The 9,214-nt window shown below is 42.7% G+C and overlaps 1 non-coding gene across 1 annotated transcript; it reads right to left on the bottom strand.

Moving 5' to 3' along the window:
* Positions 1–546: 546 nt before the first annotated feature.
* Trnae-uuc (transfer RNA glutamic acid (anticodon UUC)) lies at positions 547–618 on the bottom strand. Its single transcript has one exon. It is a non-coding gene; the product is annotated as a tRNA-Glu (tRNA).
* Between the last annotated feature and the right edge of the window lie 8,596 nt (positions 619–9,214).

Below are 9,214 nucleotides of genomic sequence, written 5' to 3'. Positions count from 1 at the left end.
CAGGGAAACGGAAATGATACGGTGTGGCAAGTCCACTTTAGAGAATACAGCAAGGTAATATGATACCCTTCCCAATACATTAGCGAATCAGTCAAAATAGATATAGAAGCGCGTGCCATTGATATGGAATATGAAATATGACAGTCGGTTTATATGCTGGGTATATATTAGTCGGTTGGAGAGCTTAAATCTAAAAGTTGATTAACAAAGATGTTAAGAAGCTTTTCTACATATTTCAACTTTTCAACCGGCTAATATACAACGTGCATTTAAACCGCCTGTCATATTTCATATTTCATATTCCATATCAATGGCACGCGCTTCTATAACTGTTTTTGCTGATTCTGTATCTATTTTTTGCTGGTGATTTCATATTCGTTAGCGCTATTCTTTAAAGCTGATTCGCCGCACCCTATCATTTGCTTTTCCCTTTAAAATACAGATGCAAAAATCTACCTTTGTGGTTTTCTTTGAACTTAGGCTCAAATAGGCTTGGAACGAAATTCTCAACACTACACAAAAAGAAAATGGCAAAAAAACTCATCTTTCCCATACCGGGAATCGAACCCGGGCCTTCTGGGTGAAAGCCAGATATCCTAGCCACTAGACCATATGGGAGATAGGAACTACGCGCATTATCACGCTATACAAAACACATGCAGCACTGGCGAATTGGTTTGCAACCGATTGTTTTGTCGCTGTAATGTTTTTATTATTATTTTCGTGCCATTCAAAACTACAGCGCACGGCATAAGTGTCAATGAAAATATTTGTTTTCTCTTCCCGTTTAAAAAACTGAAACAAATCATTAATGATGATCACGACCATACCATCATGAGCTCACTTGGTAGCGTAACAAGAACAAAAATACAAATATCAGTCGACAACTACACTTCCCAGCCCCAAGTGAAACCCAAAACCATCGGGGATCGTACCGGAAGAAAATGCACCCGCCAGTGTAACGTAAACAATATAGTAAACATGGTTGGGATTGTTATGTTTTTGCTTTTCTGCTGTTTGGCAAAACAGAAAACAAAACACAACTGCTTTTGGAGTAGCAAATTGTTCGAGAAAACCGAAATGCATTGGCATAAAAGCGTTCTAGAGTAATCAGCCTTAACTTTGACCTCGTTTTTGTAAAATTTGTTGGGTAAAAATTGCAGTAGCCTCATTTTGGGGAAGTTTTGTTTTACGGGTGCTTTAACTGATAAACCTACCTTGCCTTCGTTTTACGCCGGGGGTTTTCAGATGATTTCGCAAGATTTTATGGTACCATGATAGGATAGAAGTGTCAGTGGATATGAAAATGTTTCGACATTCAAGAGAAAAGGTGTCTTCAGATGATATCACAATTGGACCACATCATTTCAAACAGTCAAGCAGCTCTATTGTGTATGAGCCTATATACCAAGCTGCTGGGTTGATTGTACGGAACGACGTGCTGCAATTGTGATTTCATCTGCCATGTTGCGGCAATAGTAAACTGTCAAACGCTTTGGAGAATTGGCCCAAAACTTTTGGGACAGTTGATCAAACTGTTGTCGCAACCTTCATATTTCAGCCCACCTGGTTCCCAGTAATCAGCAACTTTGAAGACATATAACTATTTTACACGTCATCCAATATTGATGGAATATTCTGATGAAAGATAATTTAACTCTACTTCTTTCCATTTGCTAAAATATGTCGCCTTAATTCAAAGTAATCTTCAACTTATGATTTTTCAAAATTAACGTGATTTGTTAAGACATATTTTTGTTTATATTTTTTAAGTTGTTGTCCACCAAAGTTGCTGATTACTCGGGTAGCCGGTTGTCAGAAAAAGGGATATTGCAATCAGCTGATGCTTTTTCCCATCATGTGCTGCCATACCCCACAAAGAATAAAAAAAAACTTCCCTTACTCGCTCATTAATTCATGCTGAGTAGACAAAAACCTTATTCAAACCGCCTGTGTTCCTGTGTGCAATGTACAAGGTAAACTCCCCAACCTACCCCAATCAAACTGTCCAGCCCGTGGTGCAATTGTTGTCAATCGATCAATTTCGATTTCTGTCACCTTCCAACCTAATCACACCTCGAAGCTGTGCATTTTTCTTAACCGCACAACAAGGACCTGTTTGATGCCTTCGAAAATATTTCAAAATATGACCTGCTCTGGGGGGGGGGGGGGGGGAACGAATGGCTCCAACCGAGCGATCCGTCTCAGTGTGTGTGCAATTAAAATGTAAATGCGTTTAAACGGGGTCCATTGAAACGGGCGTGATGCATTCGGGGCATTAAAAGTGTACTCGCAAAAGAAAAACTCCGACCCAACGAACTAACCACCACCACCAGGAGCGTCCATATGCAGCATAATAATTATCAATTCGACACAGTTTTGTCCCATACCTCAACGCTTTACGATGCGAGGGCGAGCGTAGAGAGTTGTGCGGCAATAATTGTAGCCACACCAGGCTCCTTAATGCATATTTATGGCCGGTGAGGAGTAGATGCTTTTCATCTCCAACTTCTACCCCCTGCCGGAAGGGGGCGCCTGGTACATACACTTTCGGAACACATGTTTTTGTTTTTTTGTCGGAACGCACAGTGACAGACCTATTTGACTGGCTGTCGGCCTTTATGTGTTCGAGGTTCGATGGGACGTGTGCGTGGTAATTTAAACAAATTGCTCCCGTTCAAATGGGACACACTTTTCTAGCACTGTTTTTATGATCGTGTCGTTAAGTAATAGCTAACAGCACTTGGGGTGAAGCACATGGTTTGCGAGTGAGAAAAATTAGGATTTTATTGCCGCCCAATTGGATGGGAACTGCCGGGTGATTCTTGGAAGTTCTGATCCGTTTTTAAAAATAGATTTCTTCTCCATAAGTATGCAACATATTACGTGCACTGTTTGGAAGATCGGTGCACGATCGCAACAGTTGCCATTGCGCTTATGGTGCATTCCGCGCCAATCAACAAAACGCTATCAAAGGGAGAAGATCAATTTGCCCGTCCGTATCGTGTATCGTGTTGGAAAGAATGAAATTCAATCAACGAATCCGCATACAAACCCCATGCCAACGATCGCCCATATATCATCGGTTGGGAGGGAAGCGTTTCTTTATGCACGTCGAGGCAAATTTAATTTTAATTTACTCAGGCTGATAAACGGCCCGTCGTCGGCCCAACAAACAAAGTCTAACCTGCCGACCCAATTATTATATTGGATCTCTTTACTTTAAGTTCGGACTGTACAAAATGCACACATTTCTACCTAGAAAGAGAGTAATTTCTGCCACCAAAGTGGAGTAATTTCCATTTCAACATAAAACAAAACCAGTCGGTGGGAGATCCCCAAACAGCGATCACGCTCACGGCAACTCCGCTCACCAGCATTGCACGGCGCTCGCTCGCTTTCTTGCTCTTTTGATCGATCGTCAATCATACCGTCATCCTTGGGCACAAAATACACCACGGTGGAGGGAGCGGCGTTTAGTACACGCAACACCTTCGCGGACCATTCGCTCACATTCGCATCGTCGGCGTCAGCGGCGACGTGTAGTTGCGATCGAGCTCCGCGTTTTTCGCAGGTTCAGAACGTTTTCGGTCTGTGGTGTCGATGAACACGCGCGCGAAAAAACGTGCGTTCCTCTCGTGTTGAGCTGCGTACGAGCGTGTGTGTGTGTGTGCCTTTTGCAAATTTCAAATTTCGCGAGTTGGGTGTTAGAATTTTCTGTGAACCCTACTGTAGGAGAAATCTTCACAAGTGAGTGCGCGTGTTTGAACGCAACGAACGAGAGACACATGTGACACGGTGTCGCACACGCACTTTACACGCACGAGGCGATTATCGATGACGTCTCGCTGGTGTAGAGCGGGGTAGCGTACTAGTAGACGACCTTCACCGGGCCCGACCGTTTTCACAGAGAAAAGGTGTGCGAGGACGAGCGCGCGTGTGTGACACAAGGGAGCAGTAACAGCAGTCTGGTCCTACAAGATCTCTACCGCTTGCTTGCTGATGATTCGGTCTCACGTGCAACGGCACGACGGTGTGTTGTGTTTGGTGTCCCCCGGTCTTTCGGAAGCTGTTACAAGTGAGTCTTTATAGCCACGAGTGAGAAGATTACGCAAAGTTCCAAACGTTTCCCACACATTTCCGGTGGTTCGAGCTGAGTTGGTGCGAGTCAAATGCCAGTAGGGTAGCGTCTTGATCCACCGTCAAGATATTCACAACGAAAACTACCCTCAGCTGGTGGCTTCTCGGTTTGTCCGGAGGCTAAGGTTCGCCCACAACAGTTTTGGTAGGCCTCTAGCTACAGCTGAAGGTTTCTGGTGTTTTTTTTTTAATGGAATTGTGTCGCCTGTCTCAGAAAACTGGGACACACAGGGTCGGGTAGAGTTGGTGTAGTAAAATCAGCTCTAATCAGGTTCGAGGTTTATGTTTTCCGTACCGTCGATCGTTTCTTGTTTCGCTTCATGTACGCAAGATCGGGAGATCAAGTACACAGAAACATTAAATTAATGCTTTTAATTGTTGGCAGTACAATTCCTTGCTTGTTAGAGTGCAACTTTGTTGTCTTACAGCTCTCACTAAAGCAAGAGTACTTCTGAAGGACGGACAGACAGACACGTCTGTCTATTTTTTTTTAATTTAATTTTATTCCTATAACTCTTTTATAACTCTTGCCAACTGTTCCCCTTCTAAGGCATCGCTTCATAAACTTCGTATCGGTTTATTCAGACAGCGCGATAGCCATAAGAAGACCGTGTGCGGAGCATTGTCCAAACAAACGAACACATTCATAATCCCCGCCCAGCTGTAATGCGTCTGGGCACCGGTTTACTGGCGGGACAACAAAACGCAACCGCAACCGCATATCGTCCGCTCCTAGACTATCAGAACGCAACACCAACTTACCCTCAGTACGCGCACAGGGCAACAACGATTTCCAGCTATTTTTAGTCGCGAAAAACATGCCTCGCAAAGCTTAAAAAGGGGGACACGCAAAGCAACTGAAAAATGGACTCCCTCCCCTTCAATGCGCGTACACACGTGTGCGCCCATGGCCCGGGAAGTTAAAAATGCTTTCGAGAAAGAATTTTCCATCTTCCTTTACGCTCCCTGTAATCCAACAACAACTTCGAAATGTTCTAGATTCTCGTGATCGTAAACCTTGGCTGGCCTTGATGATTATCGTGACCAGTGCTGGTGGGTAGAGTGTACTGAATTTACCTCACAACGTGGTCCCTGGCCATGATTTTCTTTTAAACCCCAACCGCCCGACTAGTCCCCAGTCTCTAACCTGACCGGCAACAAACTCATGATGTCAATCATTCGCTTGATTTAGAGGTTAAGTTCCTCCTCACGCTTGGGTTCAAGCAAGGGTAGGAACACTGTTGCCAAAACGAACAACACACCCGCATTTCTACGATGCATTTTCCAAGAGCTTGTCAGGTTTAATTTGGCAGTTTTTAAAACCGACCAAAACCGTGTTTTCCAATTTTTGAACCAATTTCAAACGCTGCTCGTTCCAGTTTTTACATCTTTTTTTTTTCTTTTTTGGCACAGTTTTGGTTGGCGGGGCTGATGAAAAATGCGTGTACGTGTGTATGTGGGTAGGCTTTTCACAAGAATTAAATAACACAGACATCACCCTGACCGTGACATGTAAACAAGTGCGGAGGTTTATTTTATTCTTTTGCCCGCGGAACATTGCCCGGAACATGTCCATTAACTGACCAAGGAGCAAAACCTGTTTGCTACGCCCGGGAAGAGTAAAAGAAGGAAAATGAAACTATTAGGATTCATTTTTTATTGTTTGTGATTTCTTTCGCTTCCCAACCCTCCCCGGATCGAAGTTTATATAAACACAAAACACGGCTGGTGAGAAAACAATATAAAAGCGGCCAAGAATTTGAAGAAAGAAAGAAAAACGAACTACACGAGCGATCATCCATCTTTAATCCATATCGCGTGTGTTGCGTGTGCCTTGTGAGTGAAAAAAAAAAAAAAAAAAAACAATGGCTAGTCCATTTTCGAACCTACGCCTACCAACTCTGCCGACCGAGGGCAACGGTCTGCTAACAGCGCCCGAACAATCGAACGGTCTGCCAGCACCGATGACGCGGAGAAACTCGGAACTGCCACCGGGAAAGCGCCAGTCTCCGCTAAAACTGTCCATACCGACCCCGAGGGCATCCTTTTCGAGTGGTTCGTCCGATGGGTCTGCAAGACAGGCAGTGACGGCGCCTGTTGTCGGTGGACAGGTCCCGTCGTTTGCCCACCCGGGCAGCAGTCCCCATATGAGCGAGTTCCATCAGGGGGCGACTTTCCCCGATTTTGAAACGTTGGAATCGCCGATGCTGCAGTTAAGTCCTGGTGAGTAATTTTATATCCATTTTCTGAACTAACAAAATAGCTAATTTTAACTTTATTGACGTTAATTTTGGATTTGATCATTCAAATTCATTGTGAATTATTTAATTGCTCATCGTGTTGAACATTTGAATCGTGTTGAAATGCTACTGCTTATCGGGTTGCTCCAACGGGGAACCAAAATATGCTTTTGAATTATTTTTAATAACCAAATTAAATACTAAATAAAATTTAAACAATTTATCAAAATTATTTAAAATATAGAAGGGGAATGATAAAAGAACTCTATTTCTACATACATTTTGTTTGGGAGTTTTCATGTTACAGGATATGAAAGCTAATATCTTTTGATTTATTCGTCGAATTTTTATGAGATTTTCCGGAAAAATAAGGCTATCATCTTTAACAGCGAATAGCATTTTGTTGCGAATTTATTCTCCTTACGTCCGAGAACTTCTTACAACAACAGTAGCTTATCAAGCGCAAACCACACTTTTTGTAAGAAAATTTACCTTTTCTTTGATCAAGAACTTGTATTTTTGATTAAATAAATGTGAAAAGCAAATGATTACTGTCATTATAGGCCTGCAAACGGTTGTTGCTTCGTTTTACAAAAACCATGTAATTAGTTTTCGATCACAAGTGAAGATTAGAATAGTATTTCAATTCATATCCGTATGACGATAATATATTGAATATCTTCTAAAATAGATCACTGTTACACAAAATGATTATTCAGCTGCAAAGTACAAGAAATCAGTCACGAAACAATGCGTTTCGTGGTAAGTCGTAAGGCCAAGATGTGCAAAAATGTAATACAAAAAAAAATCAAAATAAGATATTCGGTTACATACTTTCTATTTCACAATAATATATAACAAAACTTACACATAACTTGTGGTTTGCTTGAGCAAAATGTATAAGTTTTACCACTTAAAGAATGAACATTTTCAAAAAAGATGGTTAGCACACAATTTGTTAGCGTAGATATGTAGAAGAGGTTGTAAGCTCAAGAAACAAATACATAAGAAGTTAAAAAAAATATCATCATAATGTTATAAGAAGGACATGGAGAAGCCTCATCATTCTTGAAAACATCATTAAATTAGCAAATCAAATCAAAATATGTTATCTTTAAAATCCGGCATAATGCAGTTTTCTAATGCAAAACGTATGAACTACCCTGGTAGGCCTTCGGAAGGAAAGCTGATGGCGAAGGTAAAAAACTTCGTTAAAAGTTTCAACAGCAAAAACACGGGTAGCTAGTTATAGAAGTAAGATGTACTAATCAAATTTTTAAGTAACGGATTATTCTAAAAAAAGACCAAAAGTTTGGTTTTTTTGGCTTACTTACTTACTTACTTAACAGGCGCTACAACCGCTTTACGCTTTTGGCCTGCCGTAGCAGAGTCCGGAACCGCTCACGGTCCCGCGCCGTCGTCCGCCAATCCGTTATCCCGGGCTTGATGGCGGATGATTCCACGCCATCCTCCCACCTCAATCTGGGTCTACCACGCCTCCTCTGTGTGGACTGCCTAAAAGGACTTTTAGAGCCGGGTCGTCCGGTGCCATGCGTATTACGTAACCAGCCCATTGGAGCTTGGCGAGCTTAATTCGCTGCACGACGGTGAAGTCGTCATACAGTTCGTACAGCTCGTCGTTGTAGCGGCTCCTCCATTGTCCTTCCACGCATACGGGGCCAACGATCCTTCTGAGCATCTTCCTCTCGAACGCGGCTAAGAGGGCTTCGTCTGTGTTGGACAGGGTTCATGGGTCAGAGGCGTATGTGAGTACTGGGACTATAAAGGTACGATACAGTCCCAGCTTCGACCGTCGCGACAGGTTTTTTGACGGTGTATAGAAGATGGTTCCCGAAGTCTCCACCTCCGAGACATCGGATAGCCCTCTCTACTGCCAAGTTGAATAGGAGACAGGCGAGTCCATCTCCCTGATGCAGGTTTTTAGTGGTAGCAAAAGGAACCTGAGAGTTTTCCATCCACCTTCATCTGGCATGTGACGTTGGTCATGGTCATTCTAACAAACCTGACCAGTTTGGCCGGGATTCCAAAAGAGCTCACGGCCTGGTAGAGTTTCACCCTGGCTATGCTATCATATGCGGCCTTCAAATTAAGGTTCAGCCACCTTAATCTTAATATTTTGGCTTACACAATAGAAAAAATAAGTTTTCTGCGCTTTTCCAGAGTATCAGTTTGAAACTCTGGAAAAGCGCAGAAGCTCTCATTAAGAATTACGGCCCGTGAGGTGGTGGCCCGATGATAGAGGCGACAACGACGACGGTCTTTACTGGGCAGTAGTAAGGACTGTCAGTTCCCTCTCAGTGAGGACTGACTATCTAACTACACGTGGTTATCAGCAAGTTAAATAAGCCAAATGATGGCCGGTTTTGTGATCTAGCGAGGTATCTAACCCCAGAAAAAGAAGCCAGGTAGGAAGGAGGTAATTAAAATGAAGGTTAAACTTCAATTTTTACTTCAATTTTACTTCATTTTATTCTTCAAACAGTGCATTACCTCAATAACTTTCATTATGGAGGAGCACAGAAAATTACAATACAATAATTGTTGGAATGCGTGTCCGAAACTCAAAGCCTCAGAGCCATTGATCTTTAAAATTAGGTTATCATTTACTCGAAAGTAAACAAAAACGAACATCGTTATCAATAGCTCTTGAAACAACTAAAGCTCTCGAGAGGATGTCTTCAGACACAAACAATCCGCGCGCTGCATTGACCTACTACTGTCCCTTGTCACCCTTTCCCCATCAGTCAAACCACATTATTTTAATCGAATCCTTTGTTCCCCCTCGTCTTTTTTTCGCACATTCTCCACCAGAC

This window comes from Anopheles maculipalpis, chromosome 3RL (assembly GCF_943734695.1).
Source record: "Anopheles maculipalpis chromosome 3RL, idAnoMacuDA_375_x, whole genome shotgun sequence".
NCBI classification, from domain to species: domain Eukaryota; kingdom Metazoa; phylum Arthropoda; class Insecta; order Diptera; family Culicidae; genus Anopheles; species Anopheles maculipalpis.
The sequence above is the reverse complement of the archived record's forward strand: the minus strand, read 5'-3'. Positions and strand labels throughout refer to the sequence as shown.